The sequence below is a fragment of the Ahaetulla prasina genome, chromosome 2 (genome assembly GCF_028640845.1).
Source record: "Ahaetulla prasina isolate Xishuangbanna chromosome 2, ASM2864084v1, whole genome shotgun sequence".
In the NCBI taxonomy this organism is placed as follows: Eukaryota; Metazoa; Chordata; class Lepidosauria; order Squamata; family Colubridae; genus Ahaetulla; species Ahaetulla prasina.
The window spans coordinates 276537904-276559358 of record NC_080540.1 but is presented as its reverse complement, the minus strand read 5'-3'; the positions used below and the strand labels follow the sequence as shown (position 1 = coordinate 276559358).

General features: G+C 41.1%; 1 protein-coding gene across 4 annotated transcripts in view; it reads left to right on the top strand.

The window, feature by feature from the left end:
- Positions 1 to 21455, top strand: part of GHR (growth hormone receptor) — a 163829-nt gene that overhangs the window by 30162 nt on the left and 112212 nt on the right. For all 4 annotated transcript variants that reach the window (XM_058169877.1, XM_058169878.1, XM_058169875.1 and 1 more), the window contains exon 2: positions 3729 to 3887. The gene's annotated coding sequence lies outside the window, so the exon portion shown is untranslated. The remainder of the gene's footprint in view (positions 1 to 3728; positions 3888 to 21455) is intronic.

Below are 21455 nucleotides of genomic sequence, written 5' to 3'. Positions count from 1 at the left end.
CTTGGAATTTATTAATGCATGAATAGATTGTTTAAAAGTGTAGCTTCACTTAATAATCTGTGCCTGCCCTTTGAGCAACCTTTCTTTTTTCTGGATTGTTCATAACCCCTGAAAGCAAACATTTGTTTTAGCAGGTTGCTTAAAGCAAAAGACACAGAAATCTGACTTTATTTTTAAGCAATATCCTCAAATTTCTGGGCAGATTCCAGCCACAAGATTAGAACAGGATTGCAGGATTGCCTGCAGCTTCATGCAATTGAAAGTTCAAATTGAAGCTGCTCTTGGCTCTAGGTCAGAGAATGATCTGTGTAGTTTTAGTTGGGGATTAGAGTAATAATGCTGGAGTTTGAGCTCAACTATGCAGTGTAGATTCTTCTTCAGTCCTGTTGTTTATAAGAGTTTTCAAAGATGAATTCCAGCCTGTCCAGAGTTCTAATTGGGTAATTTTGGGGATGCTCTCCAAGGTCTGTTGCAAAACTAAAATGTTCCTTTTTCACTTAGTTTTCTGGCATAGTTGGATCAGCAAATGTGGCAAGTATGAGCAATAATGAGAACAGTTTCTAAAATACTTGGAAAAAGACATTGATTTTCGGGTACATGGGGTCATTATTTTCATTTTGTGCAGCCGAGACATAATACCACAACACTGTCCCCTGTATCTCACATTTACTGTTTGTACAAATGTGGAGTGTTATATTTCTTCTTGGAAAACCAATGACAACCGTATATCAGTTGTAAAGAGGGAACATGGCTTTGGGTGGGAAGAACAAAAAGGCGTGAACAAAAACAGAAGGGTTTGGACTTTAAAAACCACAATGTATGATCATTTTTAATTTTTGGCTGGAGGCTCTGCTCATAATCAGCTAAAACTGCTCATGGCGAAGGGGAGAAATCCAATCCACATTAAAACAATGCCATTATTAGATCCTCTGAAAGCTTAAAAGAAACCATAAACTCCTGGAAACTTTGTGAACTTCATGCTATTCTTGTATTCTGATAAACACAATGCATTCCAAAATTTACAAATGGAAGGTAAATTATTTTAGAAGATTTCTATGCCTCCATAAAATTGTTCATGAACCCACTAGAACAGAGGTGTCAAACTCAAGGCCCGGGGGCCCGATCTGATCCAATAAGATCTTGTGATCTGCCAGCAGCCTGCAGAGCTGGCAACGGAGTCGGACAGCAATGAGGCTGAGGTGAGGCCAGGGCCATCGGGGAGTGAGCCTCCAGAGACTGATAGTAGTGAGGCAGAGGAACAGGAGGAGCCTGTTCCTAATGCACGCATGAGAAGAGTTGCCAGAAGGCACGAGCAGCTCAAGCAAAAAGGACAAGTCGGGAGTAGAGCCAAGAGATGAGTAAGCCATAAGGCTTAAAACAGACCAGTAACGGCGTTTGGACTTTGCCGGAAAACAATGTTGGTAGCTTTGTCTTCTGCTTCGTTTACATCTTGCATTTATTTTTGTGACTTCTGAACGTTTGCCAAGAAAGGCCTTTGGCAGTTTGCCTAATTGAACCAAGGTTTGCGATAGGACTGAGGAATTTGTGTTGGGAGTCATTTGTTTTAATTTGAGTTGAACGATGCTGGGAATGAAGTAATTCTTCTGGAATAAAGTTTGTTTGTTTTTTCACGGACTGAGTTTCCTACTACCTACTTGGGCTTGGGTCATAACAGATTTGGCCCACGGGGCTGCCCTGTAAACACTTTGATAACACTGCACTATGTAGACTAGGGTTAGATAGTGTAAGGGTTCTGACTGATGCTCTAATTATTAATATATAATTAAAAGAGATCCTTAGTCCACATAGTGCAGTGCAGTAATGGGTTGCTCCCAGTTCGCCCGGTTCGGGAAAACCAGTAGTGGCAGTGGCGGGAAGCTCCAACCATCTGCCCAGACATCATCAAAAACACTTTGCACGTGCACAGAAGCGCCATGCGCTCGCAAAGTGAGTGTGCGCACCCGCGCGCTACCGATAGCAAACCGGTAGCCCCGGGATTTGAATCCCACTACTGGTGCAATGTTATCTACAAATAATTCTCAACTTAAAAACCACAGATGGGGCCAGAATTCCCATTGCTAAGCAAGCTAGTTGTTAAAGGAATATTACAGACTTTTTTTGCTATAGTTTTTAAGTAAATTATATTCACTGTTAAGTGACTCGGACTTCCCCCATTGACTTTGCTTACAGGAAAGCAGCTGAGAAAGTGACAAATAGTGAGAATGTTACCCTGGGACACTACAACGGTTGTAAATGCATGTAGATTTCCAAGTGCCTGAATTTTGATCACATGATTGTGGAGATGCTATGACAGTCATAAATGTGAAGCTTGGTTGTAAGTCACATTTTCAGTGCTGTTATAACTTTGAACAGTCATTAAAGGAATGATTGTAAGTTCAGGACAACCTATACTTTGCTAATAGAGTAGCTTTCCAAGATTTCATTTTTCTGAGGCTTCCTGATTTCTTTCTTAGCTGAACCAAGTGCTAATCTTCAGCGTCTGTATGCAAAAACATGGTTCTGTTGCTGAGATGTGGCCTGCTTTCAGAATGCCCATTTCAGCCCAGAATGGCTTTTAAATCAAGTGGCAGAACTGGAGCTACTGAAGTATATAGCATCTTCAAGTCTGATTGGAACATTTTACATTCTTATAACCTGATGATTGCAGGGCCCATTATAGAAGTCAAGTCTTTGTGCCTGAAGGAAATCTCTGAGAGTTAGCACATCTAATGTAGGGTGTCAGTGTTCTTGAAGCACCCAGCAAGGAGCGTAATTTTAGAAGATAGATGAAGAGTCAGTCTGCTTCATATTAGTATCTAGTGATTGAAGAAGATACAGCAATTGGTTCTCAGTAAAGAAGGCAGCCTGTTTACCCTGCATTTTTTGCAGCATGCAGTTTCAGGCCATTTGCTCAGTTGTTTCTACACTGAGGATTCACCATTGACCTCTGCTGGGAGACATATCTTTCACCTGTCCATTTTCTGGGAGATTTCCATGGTTGGCCTACTTAGGATCACTGTTGCCTCTTCAAGTCCCAAGAGCCTCTCAGTATAATTAGAATGAGGGGCAGCAAGTTCTGACAGGTTCTGGAGAACCGGTAGCGGAAATTTTGAGTAGTTCAGAGAACTGGCAAATACCACCTCTGGCTGGTCTCAGAGTGGGGTGGGAATGGGGATTTTGCAATATCCTTCCCTGCCACGCCCACCAAGCCACGGCCACAGAACCAGTAGTAAAAAAATTTGGATTTCAAATTTTTGAAATCCAAATCCTGCCATAGTACTAGATCAGATATAAGATTGTTCTGGCTCGGTTTTGGGAATGTCCTAGGTTAATAGATGCCCTTGAGATGGAATCCCAATACATCTATTGAACTATCTGGGATTATAGGAGTCAAATTCCAATATATTTGAAGAATAGCATCTTGGGGAAGGCTGCCTTTCAAATACTTGATGACAAACATACTGAATGCAGCTAGCCAACTGTTCCTTTGAGTCTCTTATCATAGACAGTATGAAGACTGAAGAAAATTTTGGAGGACCAATTTGATTTCCACAAGTTCTGCCTTCTCTTTTTTTGTTGAGCCCAGCACAACCTGGAGTTCCTAGCTAGCTACTTATAAAAAATCGATGAAGGCTTTAGTTTTAACTCTGTGTTTATTAAGAATAAGCAAATGACAGTCTCGTGTTTTCATCTTTTCACTAAAGTTCTGTTTGTTTGCTGTGTCCCAGATTTCCCAATCCTTGGCATCCTCCAGATGGATGGACGTCAAATCTCAGCAATCACCACACTTCTGCGAGTTGAGGTCCACATATCTGGAAGGCCCCCAGGCTGGGGAAGGCTGCTGGAGCTGATTATCTATTCTGTTTCACTTGAAATTTAATTGCAAGGTAAGTTTTTGAACCATAACAATTTTTATTCTGTGCCTCTTTTTCTCCCCTATTCACTGTATGATTAGTGTGGTAAAATACAAGAGCCCAGTTATAACTGGTTCCAAAGGCTGAACAGTTGCTATGGCCCGTTTGTTATGGAGAATAGCAACAAAGTTCTGGTATCATTATCTGGATTTTCTTTTCTCAGCAGATTGAGAGGCAGCAAGTTTGTGAGGTTCAAGATTAGTTCTCTTCTGTCCTCACCTGCCATTTTCTTTCCTTATGAGAAAGGAAATTTCCAATTTGTACAGATTCTTTTCTTTCTATGTTTTTTCAAGGAAAGGCCTTTATCGGGATGGGCAACCTGTAGAATTTCAGATGTTGTTGATTTACATCTTCCTGGAGCCCAACTGGGTATAGAGGTATCTGTTGGGAAAGATTGAGGATTAAAAATGTTAGGAAGGTGACAACAGCTGAAGCCCCTCCCCGTTATATGTTTGGCTGCCCTAAAAACTGGTCAGGCTTTGATCACATGATTGTGGCTGCCGTCTTGACTTTTTTGATACCCTATTTCTCCCCATAAATAACCTCCCCATAAATATGGCAAATGATAAGAAATGCTGGCAGTGTCATTCTTTAAATCTGTTTTACCAATATGCTGGAAAATTAGGGGAAATACGTGATTGATCGCAAGGAAAAACTGTTATATTGTTCATTTTGTCGTCATTGCCAGTGAATTGGATGGACCATGAAAAGGTGAGAAAAAAAAACTTGCTTTTGTTATCCCTAAACAGCCATCTTTGGTGGAGAAGCATTTTGTTCTGTTTCCCTTCCCCCAATACTCCCAGCAAAGAGTCAGTCAGAGGCCTCCTTTTCTGATTTATTTACATATATATAAATGTCCTGGCTACATCTACCCACGGGCCTGCCAAGTTTCTGGAGATAACAAGGAAATTACAGATAAGGCCAGAATTACTCACGAATATATTCTTCCCTCCGTTGATACAGATTGCCTGCCCAAATTCATTACTTTGTCCAAGACAAAAAACCAGGAAGTCCCGCCTCCTATTTATAGTCTCTGCAGATGTCACTGCATGACAATTATGACTTGGCTTTGTCCCAACTCTTCCGCTGCTGCGCACGCCGGTCACGCCTACGTAACCTTGCATCACTCCAAAACTGTTCTTGGGGCGTTGCCAAATCAGAAGGAGGCTCCATGGAATCAGGCTTTGCCGGCCCCTCCTCCTCCCTTTGAGTGGGTGCCAGGGAGGGAAAGGGCTCAAGAGAAGCAGGGCTGGCCAGGTCTTCTCCCTCACTTTCTGAATCATCCGAGTCCAGGAGTCCGGGTCCAGGAACCTGGGTCACAACACATTTGCTTGTCCTTATAAGACTAGAAGGGCATCTTGTTGAGCAAATAACTGAGTTGTGGATTCCTGACTACAAGGTTATATGGATAATTTTAAAATGGACTGAATGAATTCAAGGAGGACATGACTATCAAGGATCATCTCTAGGTTGATATCTCCTAAGTCAGTGGTTACAGTGCCACATAAAAGATATAAAGATAGTCCTCAACTTACAACTGTCTGATGGTTCAAAGTTACAACAATCTTGGGAAAAGTGACTTACGACCGGTATTCATGCTTATGACTGTTGCACCACTACCATTATCATGTGATCACGATCTAGGCACTAGGCAGCTGGCTTGCATTTATGACCAGTTGCAACATCCTGCAATCATACGATCATGATTTGTGAACTTTTTTTTTTGCTGATTTCCAGCAAAATTGTGATTTGCCTAATCACCACAGTGATTCACTTAAAGAACTCCATAAAATTGTCATAAATCTTAAAACTTAAGGCTGCAACAAGTTACAACAGAAATTACAGTCCCAATTGTGGTCATAAATTGAGGACTACCTGTATCTCCATCTTCTGCTTTTAAGCACTCCAAAGACATGTAGTTGGCCACTTGGCAAAGCAAAATTGTAGATTAAAATGGAAATACCTTGCCCTTTTCCAGAAAACCCCAAAAAAACAACAACCCACAGTTCTTATAACAGCGGATTCCTTTTTACAGGAAAGGCTTATTTTTAAAATAAGCAAACAAAGTCAGTTTCAATTGGTTTTGATTACAGTTCCCATCAGTCCATGCCATCAGAGCCAGTGGTGAGGAATCATGAGAATTGTTCAAAACCTCTGAGCAAACATTGACTGACCTCTCTGGACAGTCAAAAGCAGGAAGAGAAATACTAATGCCAAAATTAGTTAACCAGTTGGAAATCCACTGAAATGGACAATTGCATTATTCTGGGGAAAAGTGATAAAAATCACTTGAAGTGAGTTCCTGCAGAATTTTAGTCCAATTGGGACCACTGATGACAAAGATCAGAATCTTCTCTGTATTGGGGTACCAAGTTATCACTTAATCCATGTTTCCCATAACATGCCAGTTAGTCCCTTGTTGCAAAAGATCTACTTTATAATTTGAAGCATCTTGAGTAAAATCTTCACCCAATTTATCATTCCATCACTCGCAAGCCTTCAATGTGGATAGACCTGTTGATCAAAGGTGCCATTTTCATAGGATTAAGAAATGGGGAGCAACATCAAAACACTGAAGCTGACCACGATCTCATAGCTTCTGAGATCATACCAGTTGGACAACATCTGCCTAATCACATATGTTCGATGGAAGCAAATCAAGTTTAAATCAGTTTATAAATAACTATGTCCTATCAGTTATGATAGATGGGATGAAGAGTACCTAGGAAAGTGGTTGAAGATAGAGGAGGGCATGGTTCTTTATGGGAGATGGTGCATTGCAATCAAAGCTGCATCTTTTGCTTGTGTCAGTTGGTATTTTCACTTGTTCCCTTAACCCTTATCTTTTTCCCTGCACTCAGACTGCAGTATTTACTCTCTGAGGTGAACTTGGGCTATCTGATACAGGTAAAATTCATGGCTGTTAGGCAACTGGGCCTTGAGAGATAACTCTTGCTTACTTAGCTCTTTGTTTTAAAATAGCATTGATAATCTTCACCAACCTAGAGCCTTCCACATGTGTTTGATTACAGGAATTGCAGTTGATAATTAGGAAAGGCAATCTCAAAAGAACTCAGGGAGATTTGATTCTACTCTCCTAGCCTAACTTACAGCGGTGCTTCAAAAAGAGACACCTTTCCTAACTGGCATTGCAACACTTGGTACATTATCTCCCCAGCCTTGTGCAAACATCAGAGAATTAATCACTAGTGAATTATTACCTAGTCATTTCTGTTATTCAGGGTGTCTGGAACAGAAGGGTTCTTTGCATCCAACTAATCACCACTGACAATTCAGGTGAAAGGATATATTTTGTAGCAACCAGATGGATAGGCAAGTTAGGACCTTTTTAAAATATGTGGCTACTGTCTGTGATATCTTGGCCCCAAGTGACAATACTGATTTGTTGCATTCAGTATTATGTAGATTGATTTATAGCTGTCCTTTAGGATTGCATTTGCAATCTTTCTTGGGCTTCTTATTGCACCTGGGATATTCTCCAAACAAAGGTTGTATTCTGAATTACAGCCTTTTCCGTCCTCTGTATTTTTTGCCTTTGGCTTCTTTTCCCATTTCCTACAGGTATTTGGCATCTGCTTCCACAACATTTTTGCCTTCTGTTTCCTGGCTTGCAACATCTGTGTGTTTGGCTGGGGAAATCAAGACTATTCTCCATCCTGGTCTTTGAGAACATGTTTGCAAAATAATAAAGATTCAAGTGTATTATATATGAATATGTTTCTTTTTAAAACTGCTGATATATAGTCATGGCCTTGGACTTATGTATTATAGAACCAGGGATGAAGAAAAGAAAGCTGTGCTTAATTCATAGCATTCTGTCAAGCAATGAAAACACTTATAGACTACTTAATTAACAAAAAAAGAGAACACAGCAGCGTAATTGGAAACAAATGTAAAATGTCAAAGCAATGTGGGAGTACATTTTTTAATACTTTTGTTAATCGGAGCCTTAGAAATGAGATTTCTAGCATAGTGTGGTGGCAGACAAATAATACTCTTACATTATCATGAATTATTACACGGCACAGCTTTTCAACTTTAACCTTAAGTGTTCCTTATGGCTTGAAGATAATGAATATATCTGCTATGCCACCGGTGTCAAACTCGATCACGTCACATGACATATCACAACGGTTTTTGCCTTTGCGGAGCTGGGGTGGGTGTGGCCTGCACGTGATGCATCTGGCCCGCGGGCCAGCAGTTTGACACCCCTGTGCAGCTATGCCTTGTTTTGGACAAGAAATGGAGAATTTGCAATTATCCTAATTTTTGGTTGAACTGCAATCCACAACAGTCCACATCATTAGACATACTGGTTGGCACCACTGTAGTTCAACAACATCTGGAGGGATATATTTTTCTGACCTTTAAAAGGTAAAGGTTCCCCTCGCACATACATGCTAGTCGTTCCCAACTCTAGGGGGTGGTTCTCATCTCCGTTTCAAAGCTGAAGAGCCAGCGCTGTCCAAAGATATCTGTGTTTGCAGAGCCACACCTGCCTTCGCCCTATTTAGAGGAGAAAAAAATCACTTTGGAAGGCAGGAGTGTGTTTCAAGCATGTTTGGGTTGCCACAACATTAAAAAAGATGTTGAGACTCTAGAACAGGGGTCAGCCAGCTGCGGCTCTGGAGCTGCCTGTGGCTCTTTCTCCCCTCTGCTGCGGCTCCTCTTCACTCAAAATATGTGTCACAACTGCCAATGTGTGACACCTGCCAGCACGCGATTGATTGAGCTTTTCAACCCCCGGTAGGCCAACCATACATAAATCCGTGGTCATGTGGCCAGCATGTCTCAACGCCAAAGGCGCATGGAACACTGTTACCTTCCCACCAAAGGTGGTCCCTATTTTTCTACTTGCATTTTTTACGTGCTTTCAAACTGCTAGGTTGGCAGAAGCTGGGACAAGTCATGGGAGTTCACCCGTTATGCGGCACTAGGGATTCGAACCACTGAACTGCCGACCTTTCGATCCACAACTGAGTGTCTTACCCACTAAGCTGCCACGTCGCTTTTTCTGACCTTTACTTTGAAGCAATTAGTGAACTTTAAGCATGAGCCAGAGACTGTGCATGATAGAGGAAGCCTGGCTGCTGATGTATATTTATGCAGCAGTTGATATACAGTTTATACTGCTGTTATCATGATGCTAAAGATTAGTGTGTTCATTGATATAAATCAGTGTTTCTCAACTTTATTAACTGTAAGATGAGTGGACTTCAACTCCCAGAAGTCTCCAGCCAGCATGTGGTCCATCTACTACTCATAGGCATCCATTGGGATTCAACAGTATACAAATAATGTAAATAAAGAGATCCTCCCTCCACAGTCCTGGATTATCAACTCTAAAGTGACTAAGCCCCTTTCTTAAATGAAGAAAAAGTGACCAACTGCAATTAATACTTTAATCTTAGACTTGTAGGGTGTTTAAAAAATAGAAAAGCATATTTCTTCTCCACTTGGAAGTGAAGGTGTGAGGTACAAGCCAAGCAGAAATAGATGTTCTAGGAGATTCATTTATTATTATTTCTATTTTAATTTAATCTTTCTCCATGGATGAAGTTCTAGACAGCCAACAAATAAAAACAAAAGTTTTATATTGTGGGTTCAGGTGTTGGCAAGGTGTAGGCAGGACTCTGGATAGCAGATAATTTACTTTATTAACCTTAACTTAGCTAACAGCAGTGACAAATACAAATGAACAAAAACTCTTTCCCTCTCTGTTGACAGCCCTTTTATACTGGCTGTCAACTGGCTTAGCCAATCAACACAGAGAAGTACTATCCTCGTTCTCCACTAGGGGAACGGACCCCGGGGGGGGGGGGAAATATCTTAGAACACTACACCCCTTCCCGCCACATTCGTGCAGACGTAGTCTTGAAGATACGCTGGGCGACGCCTGATTCAGCTAGAACATCGGGGCCCTGAAGCCTGCAACAACTCGTTTATTGGTGGTTTCTCGCCTGGTGCTAAATTATCACTAGGCAGTTGGTGACTCAGGATGGCGCCGACCCCATATGGGGAGGTGTCACATGCCAGCAATAAGGGCAATCGATCACAATATTGGGCTAATACAGAGTTAGAGACAAGAAGATGTTTGACGGCTATAAATGCTGCGGCCTGTTTAGTACCCCACTTGCAGGGGGCCCCACTGTCCAGAAGCCGGTGCAACGGCTCGGCCACTGATGCCTTATGTGGCAGGAATACTGCATAAAAGTTCAAAAGCCCCAAGAAAGCTTGGAGTTCCGCCTTATTTCAAGGGGAGGTTGCCTCTACAATTGCTTTTGTTTTCTCAGCTGATGGATGAATTCCAGATCCGTCAATGAGGAATCCTAGAAATTCCACTTGGGGCACCGCGACATGGAATTTCATTCTTTTGACCTTAAGCCCCGCCCATTGGAACTGACTCAGCACTTGTCAAAGTCTCTCCATCAGTTCTGATGTGCTGGTAGCGGAGACCAGCACGTCGTCGAAATATGGGACGATCCCAGGGATTCCCTGGAGCATCCGTTCCATCAGGCTTTGGAAAAGCCCCGGGGCCATGCTGACACTGAATTGGAGGCAGCGACATCGGAAGGCCTCCCAGTGTGTAACAATTGTTTGAGCCTCCGCTATCTTATCGTCTATAGGCAGCTGCTGGTATGCCTGAGCCAAATCTAGTTTTGCAAACACTGATCCCCTTGCCCAGGGAGTGCAGAAGGTGTTGCACTACTGGGACTGGGTAGGCATGAGGTTGTAGTTCCTGGTTGAGGGTGGCCCGGTAATCTGCGCATATGCAGATAGATCCATCAGGTTTAATAGGAGTCACAATTGGCGTCTCCCAAGGGGCATGGTCCACTGGTTCAAGAATGCCCTAGGAGATGAGTTTGTGTTAGTACAGTATTAAGATGGTTATGAAAAATCAAGTTCCAATAAAAAAGGCATGGTTAAAGAGGAAAGACTTTGCCCCCTTCTTAAATGAATAAAAGCAAGTGGCCAAAATTTATGGAGGTGTTGAAGGTGTCTGGGTTCCAAGTAACATACCCGTAGCGAACAAAACTCTGAGGCAGGTAAATTCCTCAAAGAATAAGTTTATTGGATATGTCATATTGGCACAGGCTGGTGAAAACCAACTCTGACTATTCCCACAGTTTTCACCTAATTAAAAGTAAAAGTTTTTCACTTTCTTAAAACAATCTGTCACATGGTCCAATCAGGATACTGTCCAGTTGTAGGTGACTCCAATCCCCTCCTTGCGAGCACCTGCAGGAATGTCCTTGGTTCCCAAGAAAAAGTATTTTGTTTTGACTACAAACCCCAACTATCTCTATTCCCCCCTCCCTCTTCTCCAGTGTGTCAGCGGTGAAGTCTCAAAATGGCCTCAGTCAGCCCAGCTTCAGGGCTAACAGAAGGCATGTAAAGGTTCATTCCAGAGGAGTAAGAGGCAACTCAGCCCAGATACTATGTGTGAAAGAAAGAGGGTGAAGATACCTAATAGTTCACAGAATATGTTGTGGATGCAAATAGGTTGGTCAGTCTGGCAAGATTTTGTCTGTTGGTGTGAAACAATAAATTCAGCTTGGAAGAATTGCCATACAGATAATCCACAACACAATTGAGCCAAACATTTCTGTTGCTAAACAAGGCCAGATTTTAGTGAGTTTTGTTCCATTTTACGATCTTTTTGCCACAGTTGTTAAGTGAATCATCCAATAATTAAGCGAATCTGGCTTCCCCCATTGACTTTGCTTGTTGGAAGCCGGTTGAGAAGATTACAAATGGTGATCACCTGACCCCAAGACAATGCAACTGTCATAATTACAGGCCAGTTGCTAAACAGCCAGCTTTTGATCAGATAAACTATAGGGATGCTGCAACAGTCATAAATGTGTAAACCTGTCATAAGTCATTTTTTTTGGTGTCGTCATAATATCGAACAATCACTAAATCAATGATTGTAAGTTGAGTACTACCTTTATGTCATTCAAGGTTTGGAGCCTGACAGGAGTTCCCAGACTTTGTCTTTTTTGTTACTGGTGTTTAAAACACTAGCACAGGGGTGTTAAATTCAAGGCCCGGGGGCCGGATCTGGCCCGCGGGAGGCTTAGATATGGCCCATGGAGCTGCCCTGGAAACAGCAAAGGACCGGCCCACGATGCTTCTGCCAGCAAAATCGGACCTCGGGAGGGCTGCATGTGGGGGGTCCCCGAGCTCTGTTTTCGCTGGCAGAGGGTTTCAGGAGGCGGTCGCAGCCAAAAATGCCACCACAGGTGCCCCCAACGCAAATTATGTCAAGCTGGCCGTGCCCATCCCCACCCCTCGAGGTAAAACACAACCCTAATGTGACTTTCAATAAAATGAGTGTGACACCCCTGCACTTGCAGGTTCCTGGTTTTGTTTTAATGGCTTGTGTTTTAAATATTTTGTTGCAATTGTAAAAACAGTACAAAAATTGCCACTTAGAATGAATAACAGAGGGAGAATAATATTACGTTATTTCCTATCTCCTTGGATTTTTAAAAACTGGCACAAGGATGAAGAATTTATAATTACTAAAACTCCACAAACTAACGTATTTCCCACTCTGTCCTTGGAACCTGAACAGGTAGCCTACAAAAAGTGGGTCTTTTGAGTATGGATCAGTAAATTAAATTTGTGCGTCCTTGTATGTTTTCAAAAGTACTTCATGGTGTTGCTTTGTATTTTCATTTATATAAGTGGAAAGGTACTTCAATGGCATTTTGGACTGGAAAAAAATGTAGGTTTTCTCATTGGACATTAGAGACTGTTTTTAAGTTTCAAAAGAAGAACAAAAGAGAAAGGAAAAGATAAAAGAAAAAATGTAAGAATGTTCTAGCTGAGTATTGCAGGTAAAATTTTGGGCACTCCATTTGACCCAATAGGCAAATTGGTTTATCCTAATTATGCACAATAATTACGCCACGATAAATGATGCTTGTGATTACCTCCACATCCACCTGTTCTTAAATTTTTTGCATACTCTGTGCTAGGATTATTTTTGGATTTAAATTATAGTTTTCAAATATTTTTTGTTTCACACTTTTTAGTAATCCCAGTTATGGAAGCTTCTGGGAGTTTAGGATCTGTCTTTTGAACCACAGGCAGCCCAACTTGACACAGAGAAATAAGAACACGCAGAGTGGTTTAATGTTTTGAAAGTAGTTATATGAACCACTGTAGCAGTTATTTCTGATTTTTTTAAAATGTCTCAAATGATTTTCATAAAATAGTAAAAACAACAGTCAAATATATGTTCAAAAATATTCTGAATAATAGATGGCTGCTTATCAGATAAAATCTGAGAACAAAGGTAACAGTTCATAATCAAAGCAACAATATTTTTTTCTTTAATAAGTAGAAATGATACTGGAGACCCTTACTAAAGTGGAAATTATTATTAAATAGATTCTCTTGGTTTAGAAGTAGCTGGAAATGGGACTTAGTAAGAAACTATAAGCTTCCCACAAGATCTGGAATAGATTTGAGGTATAGATAATCTTCTGTCCTGCCGCACATTTCTGGATTTTTGTATGTATATTTGTTGTGTGTATGAGGTAACAGCCATCATCCCTTTGTCCCAGAATTGTTAATAACAGCTACAAGTGATTAATGCATATCTGTGTCAATTTGCAATCTCCATTTTGAGAACATTGTGATTTCTAAAAAATAATTTTCTCCCTTTTATCTTATTTTATTATTATTTTTTCTTGTAGAGACAATATACTTTGCTTTTTAGGGACCCTCTGGGATCTTTCTGTTAAGTCCTCATAGTTACGACCTGGCCCGAGCCTGCCTGTTGCTAGTTGTGTTGATTGGTCAAGACGTGGCTAGCAGAATAAGCGGGAACCTGCAAGCCACCTGATTGGTTATTCCAGCCTGACAGCTTGCTATTTAAGCAGCTGTCAAGCGAGTATTGTTTCGTCAAAGTTGTAACACGCGTGAAGTTGCCTTGCTGGTTAGCGTTTACTGTTAGCATAAACAAGTTGTAATTGACCAAGCCTCAGACCCTTCTTGTCTTGTTTGCTGTATTGAACACTTTCATATTCTGAATTTTCCCTCCCGCTCTCTAATTCCATCTTTCATTCACTTTAGATGTGAGTGACTAGCCTGACTAGGTGGCTCAGTGGCTAAAACACCGAGCTTGTCAATCAGAAAGGTCGGCAGTTAAGCGGTTCGAATCCCTAGTACAGGTCTCCTACGTGAGCAAGGGGTTGGACTAGATAACCTCCAAGGTCCCCTTCTGACTCTGTTACTGTTAAAGACAACTTTTGGGATGGATGGTCTCATCCCTTATGTTTGCTAAGGCCTCTAAACCCTATCCATTCCTTAACATTGTTGGTGTGGTTGCTTTAGTGAAAGCAAATCTGAATGGACTCCTTCTTGCCAGTATTTGTGTTCGCTTTGTTTATGTCCTTCTAGAGCTTAAAGGGGATTATTCAGTATTGTACAGAAGATGGGAACCTAACCACAGGATGCAAGTGGGAGGGTGGGTTGAGTTGGCGGGAGGAAAGAACATTCCATTCAGAAATAGCAAAGTCACTGGTACTTTGCAAGCAATAATCTGTCCATGCTATAAATATAATAGAGGAGGAGTTACATGTTGTCCCCCTAACTACTCACAATATAGGTCTAAATTATATGCAAGAAGGATGGTGCTCCATCACACTGTCCGTCAATACATCTTAGTCATTTTCAGTCCACTCACCCCTCGTTGTGGTTTTCATGGCCAGTGCTTGCTACGTCACTTGGCCAAAAAGAAAGGAGTTGCAAAGGGGAAATGAGAGATGGAAGAAAGGTTAACGATATAAATCATGCCACTGCAACCCACTTTGGTGATTTGGAAATTTTAAAACTGCCAAAATACATGTTGTGGGTGTCTGGTTGATGTAGATTTACACCTTCCCCTGTCCAGAGAGGACTAACCATGCTTTCTTCTAGGATCTATTTTTTTTTATCCTCCAATTTAGCTTTCTATCCTGGAATTTACTAGTGGTCTCCATCCAGATATTAACCGACTCTGATGCTGCTTAGCTTTTGGGGACCGCAAAGTTGGAGATCAGCCACTGAGTATTCCAAGCAAACAGCCAAACAACTTGTGACTAAATGTAAACGTTGCTCCACCTTCTTTTGGACTGCAGCTCTGAACATGCTGTTCAAAGCTGGGTGCCGTCCTTGAGTTGACAGATGTTGACATTTCCCTGCTTCAAAGAATGGCATCAATTACACCAGCCTCCCATGATTTTCAGAGAGTATCCTCTAAGGAAAAGCAGCAGGATTAGCCATTTTGGAGAGGAAGGCATGTCATCTTCTCCCTGAGCAAATCTTTGCCATTATATTCCTTAAAGTAGGGATCTCCAACCTTAGCCACTTTAAGACTTGCGGACTTCAACTCCCAGAATTCCTTAGCCAGCTTTGCTGGCTGAGGAATTCTGGAAGTTGAAGTCCGCAAGTCTTAAAGTGGCTAAGGTTGGAGACCCCTGCCTCTTAAAGATCTGTTTTCTCGGAGGTCCTGTTTTCCTTTACCTTCTAAATCCCTTTTGGCTTCGGTTTAATGAACTGACACTGAGGTTACATAAAGGCAGAATGGCAGATGATGGGAAATTTAGGAAGTCATAAAACCACCTGCTGTTTTTTTTTCCTCTTCAAGTAATGGTACTTCCTATTATCTTGTTCTGAATCTCTTTGTGAGAATTTGTGAAGATGCTGTTGTGATTAAGCTGTGATGCAGGGGCTGAATAAAATCAGCATGAAGAGATCACAGATGAATCACATGAAATACAATGAGCTGTGCCATTTATTTTTTGTTTTTGTCTTTTCTCTCTGGAACAGAATATTGCTTTTTTTGCCTTCACTTTTTTCCCCACTTCTATAATTTTAGTTTCTCCCTATTCTATCTATTATTTAATATTTTCTGCTTTCCAGCTATGATGCCATTTTTTTAAAAAAAACCTCCCATATTCCTCTTTGTTATATATGCAGTGTTCCTGCAAATCATTTTTATATCTAGAGAATTCTGTGGTTTTGTTTGCTATTTTCATAACCTCTTAACCAGAGGTGGGGAACTATAGCCCCTTTATGACTTGTGGACTTCAATTCCCAGAATTCCTGAGCCAGCCATGATGGCTCAGGAATTTCGCGAGTTGAAGTCCCCAGATCATAAAAGGGCCATAGTTCCCCGCCCTTGCTCTAAACAGGGGTCTCCAACCTTGGCAACTTTAAGACTTGTGAACTTCAACTCCCAGAATTCCTCAGCAAAGCTGGCTGCCAAGGTTGGAGACCCCTGCTCTAAACAGTACCTTTTTATTATTGTGTAAATGCATATGAGCATGTGGAAATTTAATTCTTCAACCACCACTTGCCTGGATGAACTATATGTTGGGGTACAGCTGTTATCTACATGTGGAAAAGGTTGCTGAAGCCAACCTTAATTTAATTTAAATTAAATCAGCCCCGGTGAAATGTAATTAAAGCTGCAAGAATGAAAAGGGGAACGAAACTGTCTTTTCAAGGCCTGGGTGTCATAGAATCAAAGACACCCATGCCCCTCCCTCATAATCTTGGAGTTAAAGTTGCCTGTGAACCAGATGAAGTCCAGCTAACTGGCTTTTGTGTCTTTAGCAGCACATAAGTAATTTAAGTAAAGACCCATACAAACCTAAATAAATAAATGAGCAGGTGACACTTTTCAGTGTGGCGATAAGCCTTATCAGCTGCTAGAGGTTGTATATGTAGTTTCCTTTTGTTTAGATTTTTATTCTCCTTCCCCTTTTGTTGACTGAAAGTTTGGCAGTTTGAGACCCAAGCATAACAGCACTGGGTGAGCTCCTATTCGTGCCACAGCTGCTGCCAACCCCGCAGTTTGAAGTGCAGGTAGAAAACTTCAGTGGGAAGGTAACAGTGTTCCATGCACTTCGATGTATAGTCATGCTTCATTATAGAAGCTTCTTTGGACAAGACTCGCTCCCTCGTCTAGAGACAGCTGAGCACCACCCCCTAGAGTTGAACACAACTGGACCGGGGAAACCTTTTTACCTTTTTTTCATATACAAATCAAGGTGGAGAACATGCCTAATACTCCTATTTTTCCCACAACAACAACCCTGGCCTGAAAGAGAGTGAGTGGTCCAGTTTTCATGCCTAAGGTGAATCTAGAACTCGCAAGCTCCTGGTTTCTAGGCCAATACCTTAAGCTAGTGTTTCTCAACCTTGGAAACTTTAAGATGTGACCACACATCTTAAAGTTGTCAAGGTTGAGAAACATTACCTTAATCACTATATCAAACTGGTTCTCGGTAATTGAGATGCTGGGCTGAAAAGTTGCTATCCCCTATTCTTATTCATTGATCTGGCTTACATTGCTGTTCTTTCTCTAAGGAGTTTGGAGCAGTTAATGGTTCCCAGATAAACTTATTAAGGCATCTTCTAGGATCAGACATACCCTTAGAAGGATTTCATAGGCTTCATTTGGTGGACATGTAACAAGGGATAAAAACAAATGGCACATTGATTCAGAAACTACTGAAAAGAAAGTACTTGGGCTACCTTGTCTATTTTAGAACATTCAGAATCTCCATTTGACCCCCATCATAGTTTTTCTGGAAAAAAACAAACACAAAGTAGAGTATCTATAATAATTCTCTGCAACATGATGTATATTTTTTTCCATAATCTGTGGAGCAGTTATGTGAGAGTTCCACTTTTGAAGAATTTATTCAGCACCTTGTGATAGTTTGTTAAACCCAATGCCAAGAATGCAGATAAGAATCAGAATTTAGACTTGGCTACAAAAAAAGTCTTAGCTGAAAAATTAAAGGGTCTCCTTGTCTTTTCAGAATGCACTGATCAGTGTCACGTGGGCCTGTAGATGGTTTATCCATCAGGGCACAAGTGTTCCTATTATAAATCTTTGTGACACAACCTATTATCTCTAACTTTTGTGTGAAGTTGCAAATATTGATTGGGAGCGTGAATTATATTTTTCATTGACCAGGTGTTGTATTTTTCCTGAATCAATCCTTTTACTTTGATCTACAAGCATTACGTTTTCAAATTAACGTGGTGTGCACTTAACTGGATTATTAGCAGTGAGAAGGAAGAGAAGAGATTCTGTAATTCCTTGTGCTACAAAATAAAATGTAGCTTTTAAATTTTTAATACTTTCAAAGGTGTGAAGAATCTAAGTTAAATACCAGTTCATCACACTGTGATTTCTGAGGGCATGGGACTAGAATCAGTTCTGAATAGCTCAATAGCTTACAGCACCTTCCTATATACACTGTGTCCCATTTATGTTCAGGCAATTTTCATGTAAGGAGAGGCTGAACATAAAGGCTGTACTTGCAAGACATGTTTAAGCATTGAAAACTGAACTGTCATTTACTAAACCCAATTGTTCACATTGTGGGCTTGCACAATACATTAGATGAAATTGTGATGGGAAAACCTGGGATTCGGTATGTTGTGATCCAGCCAGTGGTCTAGTTCAGGGGTCTCCAACCTTGGCAACTTTAAGCCTGGCGGACTTCAAGTCCCAAACTTCAACTTTGCAAAGCTGGCTGGGGAATTCTGGGAGTTGAAGTCCGCCAGGCTTAAAGTTGCCAAGGTTGGAGAGCCTTGGTCTAGTTGACATGCACTGTTAACTTTCTAGTAAGAAGCCTTTCTTGATAATTTGCTACCGCTGATCTTATTTGGCCAGAAGAATCCCATAATGTGGACATTTGGCCAAAGAAACATCTATTTGCTTGGGTGCAGGAACCATGAGTTTTTACAAAATTGCTTCACACATGGATTTGTCTTATGCAGAATTCCACTAGCTTTGTTTAATGATTGGTGTGGATATTAAAAACCATGTGCATATGAATTGAGATGGAGTTTTGGAATGGCGTGTCATGCCCTGTGTTTGTGTGTGCATGACATATTAACCCATGGGTTCTTTGGCACTGGTTGACAGATTTTATATTTATATCAGTCTTCCTCTGTCAGAAGCCCAGTTGTCTCAATTACTGGTTTCGCATAACACATGGAACTCTAAACTCAGTATGTTAGCTGAGTTTGCACAACATGATAGCCTTAATGATGCATGTTTGTAGTTACTGTAGTTTGTCAGGCAATTCCAGCATGGAATGACAAGGTGCCCTAGAGCATAATCAGTATAATCCTGGGAGGGCTTATTTCATGGGTTTCTTGCGCTACTAGACAACATTTCTCTCTGTGAATTCTGTCCAGTACTACTGATCTCTTTTCAGAAACATCTCTAGTTCTCAAAGAACCAGGAATAGTCTTTGGAAGCCACTATTGCATGTTTCAGTCATGCCCACTGAATGATTTATTTAACCTCAGAGTGTACAAAATGGCTGTTTGTATTTCTCTTAACATTATTAAGATCTACTATAAATATGTTTGCTGAATAAGTCGGAATAAGTGTTCTTTTTTTTTTTGGCTTTAGCTTTAAAAGAAAAGGAAGGAGGAGATACATTAGTTTGCATAGATAAGATCCACACAGCTATATGATTCATTTAACAGCCACAGTGATTCTTTTAATGACTGTAGCAAAAAAGGTTGTAAAATTGTGTGCAACTCACTTAACAAACCACCTCACTTTGTGATGAAAGTACGGGTCCCAATCGTGATTGTAAGCCGACGACTACTTGTATAGTACGCATTCATGAAGTTGCAGAACTCTGTGGGACATGATCTGCACAATTGTAATTAATACCCTTGAATAATTCAGATATTTAGTAGAATGATTCTCAAATTATAGTCTGTGAAGATCCGAAATGGCCTATTAACAGCTTTCCTATGTTCAGAGCTAGTCAACTAGTGCAGCGGTCACCAACTGGTGGTCTGCAGACCGCTGGTGGTCCATGAGAAAATGTTGGTGGTCTGCAGAAAAAATATTTGCATTTTTTATATTGCACTAAATCAGGGGTCTTCAAACTATGGCCCCTGGGCCAGATACGTGCAATGAACGTTTGTGTTGCTGCAGAGAGTTTCTTTTTATGTGGGTCAGGGGGGAGAAATTCTGACTTGGGGTCTGCTTCAGCCTCCTGGTGTGGAGCTGGTGGCAAAGAGCCAGAGGGCCTCATTCCAGTGGGACTGCATCATGGCCTGGAACTGGTTGACCATCTCAGCCTACTGAGCCTCCAGGCGCTGGTACCTGGCCTTGCACTCCAGCAAGTCTTCCCTCTGCTTGGAAAGCCTATGCTCATAGTCCTCAGTGAGACGCTTCTGCTGGGCCTCCTTCTCAGTCAGATCCAATTTGAACTGAGCCAGCTGTTTTGCCAACTCTTTCTCATGGTGGCTGCTTAGCTCCAACAACTGTTGGTGCCCTAAGGAGCCTGGGCAGGCAGGCAAGGAGGGGCTGGGAGGGGAGGGGCAAATAGAGGCTGGCGAGGTGCCCCTTGATGTGAGTGACATCAAGTTGACCACGCCCACCTAGCCACATGCCCACCTAGTCATGCCCACCCAGCTGGTCATTAGGTAGATCATATTAGTGGTCCACGGGATTTAAAATTATGAATCTAGTGGTCCCTGAGGTCCAAAAGGTTGGTGAGCCCTGAACTAGTGTGTGTACAAGGAATAATATCAGTAGCAGCATGTCTATGCAAAACAGGCAATAGTGAGTAGGGCCAACCTATAGTTAATGTGAGTCTACACATGCTGCACTAAGTGGAACTGTGAACCCACCCCAAGCCAGCACAAATGAAAAACTTGAATAAGAAATATAACAAGGAATAATTATATAGGGACTTCATTGAGCTAGAGATCCATTCACCCAAGCCATTCTACCGAGATGTTTATAGAAAAACATTATTGACCAGTAGATTATGCTAAGAGGTCTTGATGTTATGCACAGAATAATAAAATAATGCAAGAGGTAAATACTTAATTTGGGATATGTTTGATATAAAATTAAGTTTAAAATGATGTTAAAGAATAGAGAAGGATGTGAAAGTATGCATGCATTTATGCAATGAAGGTCATCCTGTTTCATGAAAGTTAATCTTGCAGATGGAAAATTAAGATGTTGCATAATGGCCTGCTTCACCTTATCCCAAATGTTTATGTCGCGGTCCATAATTCCCTAAAGCAGTGTTTCTCAACTTGGGCAGTTTGAAGATATGTGGACTTCAACTTCAATTCTGGAAGTTGAAGTCTACACATCTTCAAACTGCCAAGGTTGAGAAACACTACTCTAAAGTATGAGAAAACATAGGTTGTCAAATCTGCCTTCTCTTCATTCTTCATGATCTTGATGTTGTTTTTGGCCTTTGTTTGATAGCCCTAAAAATGTTTTCACATTTAGAAATCCAACTTCGCTCTGCCTTCACCAAATTTATTTTCCCGAGCTTTATTTTTCTTGGCGGTGCCTTCCTTACTTTATCCTCAAAATTTGTTTCTGTTTCAACAATCTGACATATTGCTTGGGAAATTCAAAGTTTTGTTTTGATTTTAAATGTGACTACAAATTAATGATAAACCAAAGATTAGCATTCTTGTTGCACCTAAACCAGGTGAGATTAG